Here is a 21,236-nt window from a genome sequence, read left to right as displayed (position 1 = left end):
CTCTGAGAGATTAATCCTCTATTCCAGAGGTCGTCAAACTTAAACACAGAGCTATTTGGACCTGTTTCCCACAGAAAACACTGGGAACCACAAAGGTCCTAACCGGAAGCCCCCTATTCAATTCTGGAGCTGACCAGAAGTTCAGTTCCCCCACCAGAGAGTCTCCTCCTTTTTCCTCTACCTGTCATAACCGAAAGTCCTATCAATTATGGAGACAACTGGAAAACTCTCTCCTTGCCATAGAGTCTTCTCCTGGCGCACTGTGCTTCTCTCCCCCTCCCCCGGAAGCTCCTCTCAAAATTGTGGTGCCGACCGGTGATGGAGCCACAGCAGAGGGAGGAAAGAGCCACATGCGGCTCCAGTGCTGCAGTTTGCTGACCCCTGCTCTATCCCATAAATGAATTTAACAAACAATTTAACCAGCTCCAATGTTTTTTCAAAGGAAACTTTTTTTACTTAATAATCTCAGCAAAAGGGAAGAAAACTGTATTTTATGCTTGCTTTCTATTTATCATTTATATGATTAAATCACTGAATGTGAATAACCATAATTATTAATTCTATCTACTTTCAGATTGCTGTAGTGAGATGTGACAGGACATTCACTACAACATGTGTTCTTTGAGCAGCTGGTTTGCTGGTTTTCTTGTAAATGATCCTTAGCAATTAGATATGGTTGTCTAGATATGGTTATTATAGCATAGCATAGCTATTATTTTACTACAATTAATATCTACTAGCAAAAGGAGGTGAAAACCTCTGTTTGCTGGTTACAGAATGAGCATACTGAAAATATTCAGTTGAGTAAATAAATGATATATTTGTGTATTGCAAAAATGATAAATCAATTATATATTTTTCTAGGTTGATGGTTTGGTAAAGTTGGTGCAGTGCAATATACTTAAACAGCAGTAATATAACTTTCTTCTAGGCTGGCTCATTAAAAGATTAAATAGATCAATTGCAAGATCAAATTTCAGAACTAAATTCACTATAGAATTGCATTGGTTCTGAACATCCCTCCAAATACTCTACATAGATTATTTGATGATTATTTATCATTTAAAAGACATTACACCACACATCTTATATATCTCAGATTCAGTACAAATGATGCCATGGAACTCAAGTATTTTAATATGTGGCTATCTTTTAAAAACAAAATTATGAATGTAAAATAGCTATTATTAGAAAATACAATCTCTCCCAATGAAAACAGATGACTCTCCCCCCACCACACGTATAAAATTCGGGCGAATTAAACGAAATACAATGTAATTTTATTTGGAGGAGACAAAGGAAAAGCAAGTGGAAGAAGAAACAATACATTTAAAATAAAAATTCTACTTTAATATTCTGGTAGAAGAAGGATTTATAGATTTGTGCGATGGGAGAAGAGAACACGAAGACAACCGAGCGAAAGAAATTGCAGAGATTAATGGATTTCCTGATTAGTGTTGTTCATATGCTTTGTGTCTCAGCTTCAGGCTGAGGCTGGGCCGGCGCGTGTGCGGCTGGAGGGGGGGGGTGGATGCCACCAAATGGGCGCGCGCACACAAGCACTCACAGCACACAGGCAAGCAGGAGCTAGCTTTGCCATGTGGACTTCCGATTGTGGAGTTAATAAAAAGGGAGGTCACCCCTCGGTCCGATCGCCCATCCCAATAGCGGCGGAGTCAGTTCGCTACTGTTCGCTGTCGACGCTGCTCTGACAGAATGAACGGACGCGCAAGAGAGCAAAGTGCACCGGACCGGCGAGGTGGGAGAGCGATCAGCATGTCGTCTTTGGTCCGCCGTGTGAGCGGGGAGAAGCGAGGCTAAGGGAGAGGTGGAAGAAGAGGCAGAACCGGGACTAGCAAGCAGATAGTAGTGAAGTGAGACAAAGCGTTAGAAGGGACGCGAGAGCCAGCCAGCCACACACAGGGTGGGAGCGGACAGAAATAGAGGAAAAAGAAGAGGGGTGAGGAAAGCGGGTGTAGAGAGAAGCACAGGGGAGATTTTGCGTGGATCGAAGAAGCCAAAGCAGAGGGTTAAGAAAGGTTCTGAGAGGAGACAGATGAACCGGGCGGCTCGGCGGGATCTAGGAAAAGACAATAAGGGTTACTTCTAGAAAAATCTGAGGAAAGGGAGATAATATTGTAGTCTTTATTACAATCAGAATCATAGCCCTGCAGCCGAAGAAGTGAGCAGTGCACACTAGTACAAAGAGGCGCACAGTAAGACACCAACCCCGGAGAAAGAGCGCCAAGTGCCGTAGTAACAGCTCAGCAACTCAGGAAGAAAGAGGAGGCGGGAATAGACCATGTTTTCAGGAAAACAAATAGCCTCAAATTTCATCAAGACGCTGGAGCCATATCCAGTGTGTTCACTCAAGGTAAAACCAAGACACTTCCCGCCCCAACAACCTATATCTACGTGCCTACCGCATGTTATGTTTCTGTACCATTTGTACAACCTATGCTTTCTTGTCCTGTCTTTGAAATCATTTGCTATGTCTGCGTGTTTGATTTGGCCAGCTCAGGGTTAGGGTTAGGGTCTGGGTCTGACACACGAGGAGGGAAAAAGACTTGTGAACTGAATCTAAGTCTGGCTGACATTGTTTTAGCGTATTATATATAACCTCAGGGTTTTGAAATAGCAGTACATTACTGTTCCTTGAATGTTCAGAGTACTTCGGTGCTTCGTTTTGAAAGATACGCCTACCATTTAGGTAACTTTAAATTCAAATAGGTGCGTTTCAAAACTGATTTTTAAAAACAAAAAACAAAAAAACATAGATAAAAAGTTTGCCAGCTGAGCAAAAGATTCTGTACCACTTATCTCCAAGCTCATTAGTACCAGATTTTTATCTTGCTACATGCTTTTTGCATCTATGGTAATTCTATCGTAAATAATAGAAGATAGATAATTTAGGAGCAACATTCAAACTCTCTGACAGGCAAATATTATAGAAATAAGTGACTTTCAGCCTGATTTGCTTGCAGTTAAGATTCAATATACAGCAGTGTTGTGTTTTTCTTTAACATTTGAAGTTAAATTTGATATCTCTTTTTTATCATAACTTCTGAAATTACATGTAGGAAAATTTCAAATAATTCCTTTAACATTAAAATGGTTACAAATATTTCCTAACATGATTATTATTGTGATTATTATTATATTTTCCTCACTCCTTCTATATGTTGCTTAAAATGCCAAAAAAGTCATTGAAGCGTTTACTTAAGACAGACAGAAGTCTAATAATATAATAGACATTGTTTTTCAGATAATCGTATTACTAAACATCTGTGTTTTGATATGGTAAGAAGTAGCATATTTGGGTTAGCATCATGATGTCATGGAAGTGAAGCTTTCTGCATCTCATTTAAGTATTTGAAATTGGCAGACTGCAGTGTTCATTGCTTGCAATTTCTTCATTGCTGTCATGCTATACATTGGTTCTGAGAGTCTAAATTTTGTCAGATGTTTTGTGTATGTATGTGTGTGTTTGTATTTGTGTGTGTGTGTGTATGCTGATCTTGAAAATCTACGAAAACACACACACACACACACACACACACACACACACAAAGACATATATAATGCATGGATTCATTTTTTCGCCTCCCATATATCTAAGTTCATGCTGAGAACTTATCCAACTAAGCTACATTAACTGATATAAGCTAAGCAATATTCCCTTAAAGTATGCTTTTATCTTTTTATTTGATGTAAATCTAAGTGTTACTTCTGTCCAGTTTTTTAAAAGTTGGTGAGCAAATACATTGTTTTTAAGTCCATTTAGAACAGCTTACCTACTGCTTATCCATTGCTTAAAATACAACAGATAAACTGTAAGAATGATGTTGGTGTTTTATATTTTAATTTGTTTGATTCAAACTACTTTCTAACAAAAAAAAATAAACCAATATTGTTTTTAAGGTAAGGTGTACCAAATTAAGTTTGCAAATTACTAATTTTTCAATGGTTTCATTCTGTTTCCAACTGAGCCCTATTAACTTGAGAACTGTAGCATTAGCACTGTCAGAGCATGCTCTACTTCTGACTTAGGGTGTGTACTCTTTGTAATGCTTCTTAATGAAGAAGCATCTCAGTCTACCATAAAGAAGCATAATTGAAGAGGAGAGTGGTGATTGGCTATGGCTACTAAAAAAAACAAAGGTAAAAGCTGTCTGTGAAACATAGTGAATCATTATTTGAATTCTGCTACTACAGTATTCGATTTATAGTGTTAAAATAATGGTTGGGTATTTTATATGTCTTTTAAGAAAATCTTTGTAAAATCTTCACATAAGAACTAAATAAAAGAAGTTTAGTACTTGGAGAAAACATAAAATATAGAAAAAAGTTTGAGTCTTCTAAAAGATATGTAAGTTTTATATTATAAAACAATTTAAGTTGTAAAATGTATTATTTCTTGAGTATGACCTAATAAAATGCTATAAAATGGCTCCATTAAATAATAAAATAAACATATTTGTGAATGACTGTTGTTTTAAGTGTGAAAGAAATGCCTGATATTTAAATAAAAAGCATGAATGATGTAGTTACATATTATATCTATGTACTATGTATTACAAGTTACTCAGTTCATATAATTCATCACTTTTTTGATATTTGCAGAAAGCAGCAGTCAACAACTCCTAGTGATATTAATTGATAAAATAACATCCATATAAATTTATTATAATGCATTATGAATGAATATAAAATCCTTAGGTATGGATTTGTTTATAGAAGTTGCATTTCACAAAATGTTTAACATTTTAATAGTTTGAAATAGTATCTTGAATTCTGCATGCTTAATTAACTTAATATAATGTAAGTGATCCAAATAAAATTTCATTGCTCAAGCAAATTTCTTCGGTTCCATTCATGTATCTGAAAGTACAGTCTTTCACATAGAAGATGTTATTTTGCTTTTATGTATGCACAAATTTGGACATTCTGAATTTGGAACTCAAAGGGCATAAAAGTCTATGTTCAAATATCCAAGAAAATGAGTATGTCATATTTCCTAGAATATATTGAGTGGTTAATTGACCATTGAAATACATGTCTACTTGCTTTTTATATTGTGTGTATATATGAAAACACTAAACAAATTTGAGTGGGAAATTCAGTCATCAAATGGAACTTCAGCAGTTTTTTTCTTACTGATTGTAGAACCTGATCTACTTTAATCTAACCTAAAGTATCAAATTGTATATTTTCCATTGATCATCAGCTATCTTGGTCAAAAGCTTAGTTTAATTTTTTTAAATATACAGGTGAAACTCCAAAAATTAGAATATCGTTCAAAAGTTCATTTATTTCAGTAATGCAACTTAAAAGGTGAAACTAATATATGAGATAGACTCATTACATGCAAAGCAAGATAGTTCAAGCCGTGATTTGTCATAATTGTGATGATTATGGTTTACATGAAAACCCCAAATCCACAATCTCAGAAAATTAGAATATTATGAAAAGGTGCAATATTCTTGGCTCAAAGTGTCCCACTCTAATCAGCTAATGAAGCCATAACACCTGCAAAGGGTTCCTGAGCCTTTAAATGGTCTCTCAGTCTGGTTCAGTAGGAATCACAATCATGGGAAAGACTTCTGACCTGACAGTTGTGCAGAAAACCATCATTGACACCCTCCATAAGGGGGAGGAAAGCCTCAAAAGGTAATTGCAAAAGAAGTTGGATGTTCCCAAAGTGCTGTATCAAAGGACATTAATAGAAAGTTATGTGGAAGGCAAAAGTGTGGAAGAAAAAGGTGCACAAGCAGCAGGGATGACCGCAGCCTGGAGAGGATTGTCAGGAAAAGGCCATTCAAAAGTGTTGGGGACTTTCACAAGGAGTGGACTGAGGCTGGAGTCAGTGCATCAAGAGCCACCACACACAGACCGATCCGGGACATGGGCTTCAAATGTATTCCTCTTGTCAAGCCGCTCCTGAACAACAAATAATGTAAGAAGCGTTTTACCTGGGCTAAAGAAAAACAGACCTGGTCTGTTGCTCAGTGGTCCAAAGCCCTTTTTTTCTGATGCGAGCAACTTTTGCATCTCATTTGGAGAAAGAATGGAGAGGCACACACTGCAAGATGCTTGAAGTGCAGTGTGAAGTTTCCACAGTCTGCTGATTTGGGAAGCCATGTCATCTGCTGGTGTTGGTCCACTGTGCTTCATTAAGTCCAGGGTCAACGCAGCTGTCTACCAGGAGATTTTGGAGCACTTCATGCTTCCTTCCGCAGATGAGCTTTATGGGGATGCTGACTTCATTTTCCAGCAGGACATGGCACCTGCCAAGACTGCCAAAAGCACCAAAACCTAGTTCAATGACCGTGGGATTATTGTGCTTGATTGGTCAGCAAAGTTGCCTGACCTGAACCCCATAGAGAATCTATGGGCATTGCCAAGAGAAAGATGAGACATGAGATCGAACAATGCAGAAGAACTGAAGGCCGCTATTGAAGCATCCTGGTCTTTCATAAAACCTCAGCAGTGCCACAGGCTGATAGCTTCCATGCCACGCCGCATTGAAGTAGTAATTGCTGCAAAAGGGGTCCAAACCAAGTACTGAGTACATATACATGCTTATACTTTTCAGAGGTCCGATATTGTTCTATGAACAATCCTTGTTTTATTGATTGCATGTAATATTCTAATTTTCTGAGATTGTGGATTTGGGGTTTTCATGAGCTGTAAGCCGTAATCACAATTATGACAAATCACGGCTTGAACTATCTTACTTTGCATGTAAGGAGTCTATCTCATAAATCAGTTTCACCTTTTAAGTTGCATTACTGAAATAAATGAACTTTTGCACGATATTCTAATTTTTTGAGTTTCATCTGTATGCATATACAGAATAATAATAGAAATATTTTGCACAGAAAGAGTATTCTATTTTTTAAACATGCGATCATACAATATTTACATGCCACAGAAGTGAGCGTCCTAAAATAAAGATCTGTATAATATAGGAGAAATGTTGTTGGCTCAGATACATAATACTCCAATTGAATTTTTTGGAGAAATATTAGCAAGTTATTTCTATAAATATAGAGCCTATGAAACTATTTAGAAACCATAAGTGCAAATAATTGTAAAATCCTATAAGTCATTTGTCTTCGTAATTATTTTACTCAGTAAGACACATTACTTACACTAGGATAGTTTCCTTTGTGTATATACAATTTTAATATTTTTATAAAAAAGGAATATGAAATTATAATTATTTAAAATGAGGAATTCATGAATCTGGAAACTAAGATTTGTTCACTTTTTAAAATGGATTTCACCATTTTTCATTGGGCCCAGATAAAATGCTTTGAATGTTTCAGCGCAAGAAATAAGGATATGAAAACCAAGTACTAAGAGAGATAAGTCAGTGTTTTTGACATTGGGAACTTTTGTTACAAAATGGACTTTTAAAATATTATTTACTTCTGAAAATATCTTCAGTTGTTGGAAAGAACTTGATTGTAATAAATTATTAATGTTTATGAAACATCGGTTTAATTTAAACCCTTTTGTAAAAATATGCAAAGTATTATGAACTCAAAAAAAATCTGATCTTATTAATTGGTTGAAGATTTTTATATAAAATTCTATAAGTGTACTTTTTAAAATATAGCAACTTGGGGAATATGTGTATACTAAATGATAACTTCTATAGAAAGCGATATATATATATATATATATATATATATATATATATATATATATATATATATATATATATATATATATATATATATATATATATATATATATATATATATATATATATATATATATGCGATCCTCTCGCACTCCTCCTCTTGCAAAGAGAGGCGATCCTCTCGCACTCCTCTCGCAAAGAGAGGCGATCCTCTCGCACTCCTCCTCTCGCAAAGAGAGGCGATCCTCTCGCAAAGAGAGGCGATCCTCTCGCACTCCTCCTCTCGCAAAGAGAGGCGATCCTCTCGCACTCCTCCTCTCGCAAAGAGAGGCGATCCTCTCGCACTCCTCCTCTCGCAAAGAGAGGCGATCCTCTCGCACTCCTCCTCTCGCAAAGAGAGGCGAAAACGTTACGTCACCGAAATACGGAGAAGAACAAATAAATCTCCGACATGTCCAACATTCACCATTAGTACTTGGTGAATGTCGACATTCGCCGGTGTAAGTCAGAAATAAGGGCATTTAGCAAATATTTCGGACATACACCAAGTGAGATTGGTGAATGTCGACATTCACCGGTGAATGTCGACATTCACCAGATTTCGGACTTTCACCGTAATATATATATACAACATAAAATACAACATAAAATAAATAAATAAATAAATGTATCTATATAAATAAATAAATAAATAAATAAATAAATATATTTATTTATTTATTTATTTATTTATTTATTTATTTATTTATTTTATGTTGTATTTGTACTGATAAATAAATAAAGGGAGACTAGTATAGATCTATTTCGAGCTAATTAGCTCTCATCAGCTAGCCATACCCTTACTGGGATTTGAACCCAGGCTGTATATATCTTAGGCAGAAGTCTTAGCCACTAAGCCACAGGGTCACTTCCTTATCAGTTGAGCCAGGGAAATAGGTATATATTTGTGTTACAACCCCTGGTATGCCTAAATATGGGAGGAAGGTCACTACTCCCTCTTTCTGTCCTTCGGCTTATCACAGAAGACCATGCTGGCAGAAAACCACATTAAAAATAAAAATATGGTTTTCTGCCTGCATGGTCTTATGTGATAAGCCGAAGGACAGAAAGAGGGAGTAGTGACCTTCCTCCCATATTTAGGCATACCAGGGGTTTTAACACAAATATATATATATTCTAATTTATACTTTCTCACTTGATGCAATTTTAATTTGTTCAGTTACCTCTAATTTTTTAGCATCTATCAATTTAATTTTTGACAGTTCAAGCTTGCTCATACTTAATATACGGGAAAATGAATCACCGATTGTAATGGGTTTGTATATGCATAATTGAAAGTGTGGTGTTGGGGGGTTGGAATACAGTAAGGTAAAATCGATAGAATGCAAGCACTTAAATGTATCCCCTAAAATTAATCTTTCCTGAGATTATACACTATTTTTCTTTAATTTTAAAAAGCAAAATTAAACAAAAATATATATGAAAGATTGTGACCAAATAGATAGAGGGTCTACAGCTCCTTTCTCTAGCACAATTCCTCAGTCAAGTTGTTGGGTTAATTTTTGACTTAATCAATCTGTGTTAATTACATATATTGTTTAATTGTTAATGTGCACTTTTTTCAGTGCTGTGTTAATACATGTTTGATTAACATTTGCATACCATGCCTTTGGATTTGTTGATTCTGCTTCTCTTTCTTTTTATTATCTGTGAATCTAAATTAAAAAGTGATAAGATTCTTTTGTGCAATATTTTTTCAGTAGACAAAAGTGATTTGAATAGCATATCTTTGTGTTTACCAACATAATTGTAACATTTTTCTTTTGAATATATAGTTTATGGGTTTTTTCTCAAAAATTGGAGTATAAAGTGTTGGTGTTAGCACCAACAATAATAGTTCAAATACAAATTGATGTAAAATATCCTCTTTGGCATATATTAGACACATTATAACTGTCCAGTTTATTTAATAGGAACCAGGTTCAGTTGATTTTCCCTAGGTCTAACATAATGATTATAATGTTTATCCATTAATAAGTAAAACACAGTAACATTATACGAGAACAATAACATTAAATTATCATGTTTGCATCTTTAACATTATAAAAAATATTACTATGTTCTCCATAGTGATGGAGGTAGCACCCAGACTGGGTTGACATCATCCGCTCACTAATAAGACTGAGTCTGATGAAGCTGTTGCTAGGCAGACCCAGCTTTTGACTCAGTCCCTCAGTGAGGATGGATGTGTCATAGCATTGCTCCAGTAGCGTTGCTCATTATATGAATATATATCTGGACATTTGTCAGAATAACTGATCAAAACCTTGTGAGTATTTGCTAAGGGAAGAGGTGTAAGGGCTTAAGCCTCCCAGAGGTAACCATTGGCGCCTGTAGGGTGACGACAGAATTCTCCTCAGCAGCCTTTTGACAGCCGCAGGTTCAGCTTCCCAAAATCAAGACTGACATGAGCTCAGGAAGCCTAGTAGAGCTCCACACTTTACCTAGGGCTTTGGCAATTTGTGAATGGGAGCTGAAGGCTCAGTGCAACGCAGCGGAGACCCGGAGACTGCACACCTCTTCTTCAAAGACAAGCCGCGGGGACACAGTAAGAGTGCTCCACCACTCCTTTTATCAAATAGAAGTTGAGCGGCGAACTCAGCAAGGACAAGCGGGCGCGGAGCGCCCACAGAGTTATAAAGCGAGTACTGGAGGAGTTCTACAGGCAGGTAGGCTCCATCTTCTCATTTCGCGGTTGCTTGATAGCCTCCAACTTAAAGCAGCGCAGCTGGCAGTTAAATAAGAATTGCCATTTTGGAGGAGGAGGAAGAGGTAGTGTTGATCGCCCCCCACTGGCCTTGCCGGCCTGGTTCGCCAATTTTCAGACTATCAGTGGACAGATCCTGGAGGATCCCTCAGGATCTCCCTCAACCAGGGGTCACTGGAGCATCCGGACCCCAGTGGCTCCAGCTGACCGCCAGGCACTTGAGCGGAGCATCCTGAGGGAGGACAAATTTTCCACCAGGGTCATCCGGACGATTCAGGCTAATATACAACTCGACTTCTGTTCCTGGTGTGCTTTTAAGACTCTAGACTCGAATAGGGGGACTATCCCCCAGGTCCTGGATTTCCTCCAGGATGGACTGGATAGGGGTTATCTCCAAATACTGTTTGGAGGCAAGTAGCAGCTATCTCATTGGTGTTGACTTGTGGGGGACTCTAGTCCTTAACCCAGCACCCCACCGTGTGGCGTTTTCTGAAAGGGGCTACTAACTTCAAACCACCCAAGGTACACAGGTACCCCCTTGGGATTTACCTAAGGTCCTAGATGCCCTCACAGGTTCCTCATTTGAACCTTTATGCACTGTATCTTTGAGGTTCCTTACCCTGAAGGTAGCCTTCCTGGTGGCCATAAACTCACCAGGCGTATATTGGAGTTGCAGGCTCTTTCAACCAGAGTGGACCTCTGTATATTTCATCAAGACCATGTGTTATTGCGCCTGGACCCCTCCTTCATCCCCAAGGTGTGCCCAAGGTTTTCACCAGACTCAAGAATTTATTCTTCCCAATTTCTGCCCGGAACCATTGCATCACCTAGAAAGAAAGTGGCACACCTTGGACATGAGGATTCTAAAGATCTCCCTGAAGAGAACCTTGCCATTCAGGAAATCGGAGACGCTATTTGTGTCCTTGTGTCCCGGCCTCTTTAGACCAGAAAATAACTGCCCCCACAGTGAGGGCCTGCATTGCCATGGCATATCAATCACAGTCTATGACAGCACTGGGTAGGATAACTGCCCACTCTCCCAGGAGTGTGGTAACCTCTGCTGTCTGGGCAATATAGGCCTCTTTAGCGGAGATCTGCACGGCAGCCACGTGGGCATCCCCGTGTCCCTTTATAAAAAAAATATAAATTGGACTCCTTTGCCTCTGCAGATGCGGCCTTTGGCTGCAAGGTGCTCCAATCTGTACATAGGATGGGGTTTTCTTCGGACCCGGTATAAACCCTACCAGGGAGACAACTCCAGCTTTAGTACATCCCAGTCTGGATGCTACCTCCACCACTATGGAGAAAGGGCATTGGTCCTTACCTGAGATGCCTATTCTTATAGTGTGGAGGTAGCATCCAGCCTCTCCCAAGAAAGGCTGGTCCTTTGATTTATGACCGTAATTATTAACTGACTTTACCATTAGAAACTACTGTGGACTTCCCACCAGGAGCAATACATCAGCAATACATCAAGATGGACGCCGGGCACCCGCATGACTATCTCGGAGGATGGCACATCGAGTCTGACAGAATTCCTTTGCAAAAGCTGGGTCTGTCTAGTGACAGGGGCATGGCTTAACAGCTTCATCAGACTCAGTCCTATCAGTGAGTGGATGATGTCAATCCAGTCTGGTTGCCTCCACACTATGAGAATAGGCGTCTCAGATAAGGACCAATGTCCTTTTTCAGTTATCTACAGGCTGTATGTACAATTGTTTTTTTTTTTTTGTATAATTCACAATTTTGTTTTCCTTTTTTTTAAGCACCAGCTATAATTCAAATAATAAAACAATTTCATGAATATCAACAAAAATATGGATATACTTGTGAGAGTGAAATCCTTTTGGAATATTGGAACCTAATGAACAAACTTTAGTGAATTTTTGAAAAATTTCTCAAAACACAAAAGGCTGTGTGGCTAGCTTTTTCTTGTCTCTATTATACTTTTCCTAATTTAAAAGAACTAGTTGCAACCCCAAAAGCCATGCTCTTTTTTCCTGATTTGCAAGCGAATAAAGAGCTACACAGTAGATTCATATGAATGTTTATCCTTTTCAAAACATGCCCATCCTCTGCTAGATTAATCTAAAGAAAAAGCACAGTTGTGTTTGCAGTAAAATAGCTTAAAATAGAACCTTAGAAAATACTATCACATTTCCTAATAATATAGCATCTAATCCATGCCAAATCAGACTTTTGGTATCTAATTAGAGAGGTAATGGATTGAAAATGCTACTGTATAAATGCACTCCACCAATTACAGATAGTTTTTAGGTTCAGTGCAAGACATGACTGGAAGACTGAATTCAACCAGTTTCGCTTCATGCTGTGGTATCCATGCCAATCAAACATATCATGTTGAGAAGGTACTCCACCTTCCATAGCAGACATAGGGAAGTGGTTAATTACAATAGAAATGTGGCAAAATTTGCCATCCTTCTGTTGAAACAAATTCCTTGAACTAAAAGACAACATTCGTTGGAAATCTTAGTAATAATGAGTAATAAAATAATTATCACTCAGCAATAAGAAATGCTCAGGCTTAAAAACAGAATGTTAGTTATCTAAATGAGCTTTCTCACTATGTTTAACAAGGATACTTGGAGATGAAATTAACAATTGAAGCTCCACATGTGCTTGCCTTTTTATCTTCTGTTAAATATTATATGGAGATCTTAAATATATTTCAACTTCCTGTTTTCATAGAATTTTTAACAAAACTGCCTGAAAATCAGTCATTTTTTCAATTGCTTATAGTTAAGTCATTCAAATTACATGCAAATTTATTGAATCGAAATGTTCATTTTTTTCTGATATATTAAGTAGTAAAATGTGGTCTTGAATTCTGTTGGCTGAAGAATTTGGAAACAAAAAAGATGAATTATTAACATAAATCAGATGACATAACCTGGTGTACATCATATTAAGATTGTATGTATATAGAATTATTTTTTGCAAAAAGATTTTTTAAAAAAAGAATCTTAAAAAAGGGGACTTTTTTTGAATTGCAGGATGCCATTAATAAATAGTAGTAATCTAAGCAAAAAAAAATAAAGAAAGACTGATTTATGCCAGCTCAGTAATCTTGATGTGCATGACTAAATCATTATATATAACATGCCTGTGTGACTGTACTATCAAAATACATTTTTATTGTAATTTATACTGACAGAGATTTCAGTAGTTAGGAGAGAAAAGTTCCAGAACAGGCATGGAATTTAATAGTAAAAAATTGAAAAACAAATGCTAAAAATAATTTTTTGATGCAAAATAATAGAATTTTTAAAGAAACAGATCAATGTATAATTTAGTACCTCCCAAATTGAAGAAAAGCTAATTTAAAAGATAAGTAGTCAAACATTACAGCAGTTTAGAGTCATATTTGTCCCCCTACACCAGTGCTTCTCAAATAGTGGGGCGGGCCCCCCAGGGGGGGCGCGAGGCTCCGTAAAGGGGGGCTCAGCTCAAATTATTTTATATATTTTTGTTTTGCAGGTTAAAGTTTTTTTTTAATATTGTGTTCCTTTAAATCCTGTGCTCCTTTAAATCTTTTCTGCTACAGTTAATAAAGCTATTCTTTGTTGTAAATTGATCCACATTTCTTTCTTTTTTTATTCTCTTATCCGTTAATAAGGATACAGTGTTATGCAGAGGTGTACTTATAACAATTTTATAGACAAATGATACTATTTACAGTCGCGCGGGGGGGCACGAAATGTTTTCTTTTTCCTAGGGGGGGCATGACAGAAAATAATTGAGAAGCACTGCCCTACACACAAAGCAAACATATAGTCACCACAACATAACTCAATGACAAAAAATAAAATATATCTTCTATGGCATTACAATGCAAATTCCACCACCAAATTTGGATGCAAGTATATATATCATGGGCTTTACAATGTGATATTTGTATCATGCTCTCCACAGCACATTCATATAGTTGACTGGAGGCACAGTGGGTAAGCAATTCCAAGTTTCAGGAATTCCAAGGTAGTGTAATCCATGACAGAATAGTGATGATTGCATAACTACAATATATAATAATGTGAAATTATCTTTCAAGCTAGCCTATAAAAGCCAGATACACATAATCCTTGATTTTTGACCAGTCACTTGATCATTCAAAGTTATAAAGTTCAAAAATTTACTTACAACCCATCATTAAAGTTACAGTTGCTGCATCAGCCCCACAGTTAGTTGACCATATTTTGCAACATTTTTTGCCCTTTTCTGAAAAAAAATGCCCATTGGATAACCTTTACCCAGATTTACAACCATGTAATTCTCCTAGGCGCTGCTTGGAGTGTCCAAGCATGGGTTAACTTCAGCTTGCTGCCCAAGGACTGAGTTCAAATCTTTGTGTAGCCCGCCTCCTGCTCCCTCCAGGAGCTCAGTTTTAAAAACCCAGTCGCCCTAAAAGGATGCAATTGGAGAGTTTCCAGACCTTGAGCAGCAAATTGAACTCTCCATATAGTTAGTGTAGCCTCTTTTTTATTATTTTTGTATTAGCTTAGTTGTAGATCTGTTAATTTAGTCGATCACTATAAAGTGCTTGTGAGTGCGTGGGACAGGCGCTTGGAGCGCAATGGCCTTCCGCGACCACCGCGGTTGAGGCTCCACCGGGAGGCTCGTTGGCGGCTGCTGACGAACTCTGAGGGCAGGTAGGTAGTCAGGTCTCCCTCGAATTCGCTGCCAGGCCTTTAAATCGTTGATCGTAAGCTCTACTGAGCTCTCCGATCTGCAGGCAGCTCCCTGGTGCGCTCTGTAGCTTGCGGTGGCCATTTTGGAAAGGAAAAAAAAAGTGGCACGCTTTATTTACAAGCCGTTACTTTGCCGCAGCCTGCTCCCAAAGCAGATCGCCGCCAGGAGGGCCTTTATATTGGGATTTCCCCTGGGTCGCCAGGCAGGATCTCCCCCCCCTCCCCAGGAAGAATGTGTGGGCGGCTGCAAGGAGTTTGGCCCTCTCGGGCCGTTCCTCGCTTCTCTAATACGCTGATCTGCATTACCTGGAACCTTGAATTTGGCGCCAAAAGACTGCTAATTGCATTAAGTTCCAGCAAGGCCACATTCCCATCAGGACTTGGCCTGGGGAGAAGAGGCCTACCTGCAGGGCCTTTACTTACTGGAAGCAGCTCCTTCTAAAGCTCTTTTCAGGGCAAAGAGGTACCATGGCCAACAAGAACGTGGCTGAAGCCAGAGACCCAGCTGAGCCCCCCCCCCCAGCAAGCGCAGCAAAGCCAACCCTGCTGCAAAGGGAGATAGTGTAGGCTGCCCTGCAAAAGGGAAGCAGCCACAAGCCAAAAAGACTTCCAAAGCTGCAGAGAAATTGGCAGAAAGGAGACAGAACGCCCTGGAGAGACAGTTCCAGAAGGCATCTAGTGCACAGGCTGTGCAAAACAGAGCCTTGCCCGTTCCACCAGTTCCTACTGAGAGTGCCTTGGAACAGACTCTGCAGGAAGCCCTCCCTGACTTGGCTGAGGAAGGAGATTTTGGTTTTTCATCCAATCCTTTCAGGGCTTCCCCCAGGTCTTTCAATTCTTCACTAGAGGAGGTAGAGGAGGAGGAGGAGGCCTGCTCCCTGTTGGGGGAAGATCCCCCCCAGTTGACCATAGGGCTGGGGAAAATTCTGTCCTACCCCTGGCAATGCAGGAGGTGGTTGAAAGAGCAATCTCACAGGGTATTGCTAGTGGTATCCAGCAGCTAGGATTAACTTTGCCCCTGCTAACCAGAACCAAAGCTAAAGGGCCGAACCCTGGTACTCTCCCTCTGGCTTCTAGGGCTTCCCCTCTGGCCTCCTCAGCGGTCAGTGAGGCATCTGATGAGGAGGAGGCTGGGCAGGAGGCCCCTGATCTCTCAGAAGATGAGAATCCGACCCCCGATGACCCCGCCTTCCCTGGCCTATTCAAGCCTTCTATGTTTAAGGCTATCTTGACTAAAGCAAGGGCTTCAGCCATCCAGATGGGACTTCCCGCCCAATCGGATAAGACTACAACCGATTCTAGTGACAAAGGCACTATTGGGCCGGGGGATCCAGGCGAGGGACTCTTCAAGGAAATCATCCCTCCCCAGGAGTTAGTCCCGGCACCCCAGTTGTTCCTGGACATCATCCAGCGCCAATGGCTCCAGCCTGGGATTATGGCTAATCCCAGCAGGGTGGACAAGAAGCTCTACTCGGTAGAGACTGCCATGGAGGAGCTCCTCAAGCTCCCACAGGTGGATGACCCTATAGTGGCGCTGACCTCCACCTTGGCCCTCCCAACTGACCTGCTGGAAGGGTTGAAGGCGGAAGACAAGAAGGTGGAGCAAGCCTGTCATAAGACCAACATGGTCACCGCTTGGGCCATGAAGGCTTCTTCCGCCTCTTCCTACTTCGGCAGGGCAGCTCTATTTTGGCCTCGCAAACTGCTGGCCACCCTCCCTGCTGGAGATACCAGATCACGCCAGGACGTGAACAAAATCATCGCAGCGGTTGAATACTCAGCCGATGCCTCACTTAACACCACCAAATTTTCATCTCAAGCTATGGCCTCTAACGTTGCCACCTGTTGCCTGTTATGGTTAAGACACTGGCAGGCCGACATGAAGGCCAAGTGGAAGTTGGCCTCGGCTCCGTTTAAGGGTGGCAAGCTATTTGGGGAGGCCATGGACTTGTTTCTTTTTTTTTATTGTTATATATTTTTTTTATTGAAAAAGTTTTATACAAACAAATTTTCCCCCTTTTAACCCCCCCCACCATACAATGTAAATCACATTCAAATACTATGCCCCCTCTTCTCCCCCCAACCCAAAAAGAATTTCTCATTCAAATATTATACCAAATATTTTACCCCCTCCCCTCCCCCCGTCTTAAAGTAGATTACTCATTCACATATTGTACCCCCTCCCCTCACCTCCCAACAATCATAATATAAGTTTCTCTTAAAGTAACAATAGCCCATTAATCCCATCTTCTAAGTTAATTTAACATATATAAATCATAATATAAATTTCTCTTAAAATAACAATATTTCATTAATCCCATCTTCTAGTTTAATTATGCGTATATATTACCCCACCCTCCACCCTAACCCACCCCCACCTCCCACTCAACCCCCCCCGACTTCCGCTATACACCACTCTAACAATTCCAAGCATCCCATGTATTATTTACTCTGATCATCTATCAGTCTAAACATTCTTACCTAAAGGTTACATAATACCTACTAGTCTGGTATTTATTCTGTATATAATCAATCCATTTTACCCATTCCTGTGTATAATTCTCCTGCTTCTGAGCTCTTAAAAAAGCTGAAATTTTTGCCATTTCGGTGAACCCCGCCACCTTCTGAATCCATTGATCAATTGTTGGTAAAAAATATTTTTTCCAATGTTGCGCAATCAACAGCCTAGCTGCTGTGAACATATACAAAACCAATTTTGTTTCCCCTTTAGTAAAGTCCTTAGTTATACCCAATGAAAACATTTGCCGAGTAAATTGTATTCTTTTCTTAAATACATTTTGCATAACCCACCATATTTTTATCCAGAAAGCTTTAACCTTGTTGCAAGTCCACCATACATGAAAAAAGGTAGCATCTAGGCACCCGCATCTCCAACATTTTGGTTGAACATTTGGGTACATGCATGATAATTTTTTAGGATCTAAATACCATCTGTAAAACATTTTATAAAAGTTGTCCCTTAAATTCTGTGACTGTGTAAATTTAACATTCTGAACCCATATTTTTTCCCACGTTTCCAACATGACCACTTCACCAAAATTCTGAGCCCATTTAATCATACAATCCTTAACCAGTTCACTTTCTGAATCTCTTTCTAACAGTACATTATATATTCTTTTAACTTGTTTTGGGCCAGTCTCTTTTATCTGCTTGATCAGTTCCACTTCTTTATCCATAAAACCGACCCTACGATCTTCTTCCCATCTCTTCTGTAGCTGTATGTAATGTAACCAATTTGAAATAATTCCTTCTTCCAACAGTTGTTCCATAGTTTTTAACTTCCATTCGTCCCCATCAGCGATAAGCACATCTTTATATAAACAACCCCCGAGTGACTTAATCTTCATAATCCCCATGGTGTCTGCAAGATCCAACCAAAGCGGTATTTTATAATCCCAATTGGGCCGGTGCTTCTTCCATATTCTCATCAGGGCACTTCGGAGAACATGATTGTTAAACACTTTATCCACCCTATCTTCATAAAAAAGATATGCATGCCATCCCAGAACAAGATCATGGCCTTCTATATTCAGCAAATCCATTTTTGTTTTCCCAAACCAATCTGCTACCGCAGCTTCATAAGTACAATAGAAGGTTTGGGAGTCTAAGGCCGCCTCTTTCACGAGTATCTTGCATAATCTTCATCTTTACTCTCGGTTTTTTCTCCTTCCAAACAAATTTATTTAATGTTGTTTGCCAATTTAACAAAGTTTTATCTGATTTAAGATGATACATCTGGAATAAAAAGATGAATCTAGGTAGAATGTTCATTTTAATTGCTGAGATCCTTCCAAGCAAAGACAATTGTAACTTTTTCCACACTTCAAGATCTTTCTGTATCTTTTGCCACAACACTTCATAGTTATTTAAGAAAAGTTTTGTATTTGATTCTGTGATTTGTATTCCTAAATATTTGACCTTGGAGACTATTTCAAAACTTGCTAAACTTACAAGTCTCTTTCTTTGAGTCTCTGTCATGTTTTTAACCATCATTTTCGTTTTGTTTTGATTTAGTCTAAACCCAGACACCATGCCAAATTCTACTATGATATTTTTCATCTGGATTATTGACTTCAAAGGATGTGAAAGGGTAACAACCAGATCGTCGGCAAATGCTCTAGTTCTGTATTCCTTTTGCCTGATAGCTATGCCATCTAAGGATTTTGAGTCCCGAATTGCGTTCCACAAGACTTCCAAAGTTAAAATAAATAACAATGGAGATAATGGGCAACCTTGTCTTGTGCCTTTTCGTATCTCGAAAGTTGTTGACAAATTTCCATTAATAATAAGTTGTGCATTTTGTTGCTGTTAAATTGCTCCAATCGCCTGCCGAAATCGTGGTCCCATATCCATCTTTTCCAAAGTCTTGGTTAGAAAATTCCAATTCACTCGATCGAAGGCCTTCTCTGCATCCAAGAAGACCAGCACTGCAGAGATCTGCTTATTCTTATCAAGATAGTCAATTAAATATATGAGTTGCCTTACATTCTCCTTCATGTGTCTGCCTTCAATAAATCCTGCTTGATCATGATGAATAATCTCTTGGATAACCGGCATCAATCTGTTGGCTAGTACCTTAGCAAATATTTTATAATCTGTGTTCAGAAGAGATATCGGCCTGTAATCCTCTGGTTTCTTAGGGCCCTCTTTGTCTTTAGGTATCAATGAGATAATAGCCGCTTTCCATGAGGAGGGTATTTTACCTCCTTGCTGTATATTACGAAATAGTTGTGTAAGATGTTCAATCATTTCCAGTTGTAAAGTTTTATAGTACATTGCAGTCAAACCATCAGTCCCTGGAGCCTTAGCTAGTTTAAGTTGATTTATAGCTAAAGTAATCTCATCAGCAGTTATCAGACGTTCCAAATTCACCTTTTGAAGCACAGATATTTTAGTAACCCTTTTTCCTTCCAAAAAATCATCTGACTTGTTCTGTATATTATCCTGTACATATAGCTTAGCATAATAGTCCACAAATGATTTTTAAATCAAATCTTGTTGATATACCGTCTTCCCTCCATACTCAATTCTATCAATAATTCTGTCATTCGTATTCTTTCTCAAAGTGTAAGCCAACCACCTACCAGGTTTATTAGCATTAGCAAAAGTGTTATGTTTAGCAAATTGTAAGATAGTTGCTGTTTGTTCTGCTATAAGCATTTGAAATTGATCTTTCAACAACTTTAACGCCATCTGGAGCGCCTCGTTTTTCGGGTTTACTATAAGTAACTGTTCCTTACTTTTTATTTCATCTTCCAATTCCATTCTCCTTTTCTATCTAATTTGTTTATGTTTGAAATTTATATGTATCAGGACCCCACGCATGTAAGCTTTACTTGCATCCCAAACTGTTTCAATAGGAGTACCCTTATTCATATTAAAACTGAAAAATTCCTTCATGTGTTTTTTAAGTTCATCAACATTTTTTTCATATCTAAATAAATTTTCATTTACTCTCCAAGACCTTCTTGGCCTCTTCCCTAACTCAATTTCTAACCACACCGGGCTATGATCAGTTAGTGTCCTGGAGAATATCTTCGTTTTCTTAGCTTTAGGAAGTAAATCCGGTGTTAGTAAAAAAAAAATCAATCCTTGAAAAGGATTTATGTCTATCTGAGTAGAAAGAAAAGTCCATCTCATTTGGATGTTGTGTCCTCCAAACATCTTTTAATTTCAAGTCGTCTTGTAAGTCAAAAAAAGCCTTTGGTAATTTGGCAGTAAATTTAGTCTTTGTTCTCTTATCTATCCTTGGAGAAATCACTCCATTCCAATCTCCCATTATTAGAATACTCTTAAAATTCCAATCTAAAAATTTTAAATGAAGCATCTTATAAAAGCTTTCTTGTTGTTGATTAGGTGCATATATTCCTACCACCAAAATTGTTGGTTTGTTGGTTAGGTGCATATATTCCTACCAACAAAATGTTCCGGGTTGTGTTACGGATGTCGAGGGCAGGCTTTCTCTGAGCCTGTTGACCCACTAGACTGTAGAGGCGTTTTTTAAAGATCATAAACGCCTTGGAAACTCAGAAATTCTTAGGAATCTAGGAGAGAGATTAGCGCTGCCGGGTTGACCTCTTGTAGCTTCCCA

At 38.7% G+C, this 21,236-nt stretch overlaps 1 protein-coding gene across 1 annotated transcript in view; it reads left to right on the top strand.

Annotated features, from left to right (window-relative positions):
* The first annotated feature begins 2,162 nt into the window (after nucleotides 1–2,162).
* ARPP21 (cAMP regulated phosphoprotein 21) overlaps nucleotides 2,163–21,236 on the top strand; it is a 198,099-nt gene continuing 179,025 nt past the window's right edge. Inside the window, exon 1 of the mRNA XM_081933461.1 lies at nucleotides 2,163–2,374. The gene's annotated coding sequence lies outside the window, so the exon portion shown is untranslated. The remainder of the gene's footprint in view (nucleotides 2,375–21,236) is intronic.

This window comes from Natrix helvetica (assembly GCF_964273705.1).
Source record: "Natrix helvetica genome assembly, chromosome: Z".
Taxonomy (NCBI): Eukaryota; Metazoa; Chordata; class Lepidosauria; order Squamata; family Natricidae; genus Natrix; species Natrix helvetica.
Note: the sequence above shows the minus strand (reverse complement) of the source record. Positions and strands in the feature narration are given on the sequence as shown.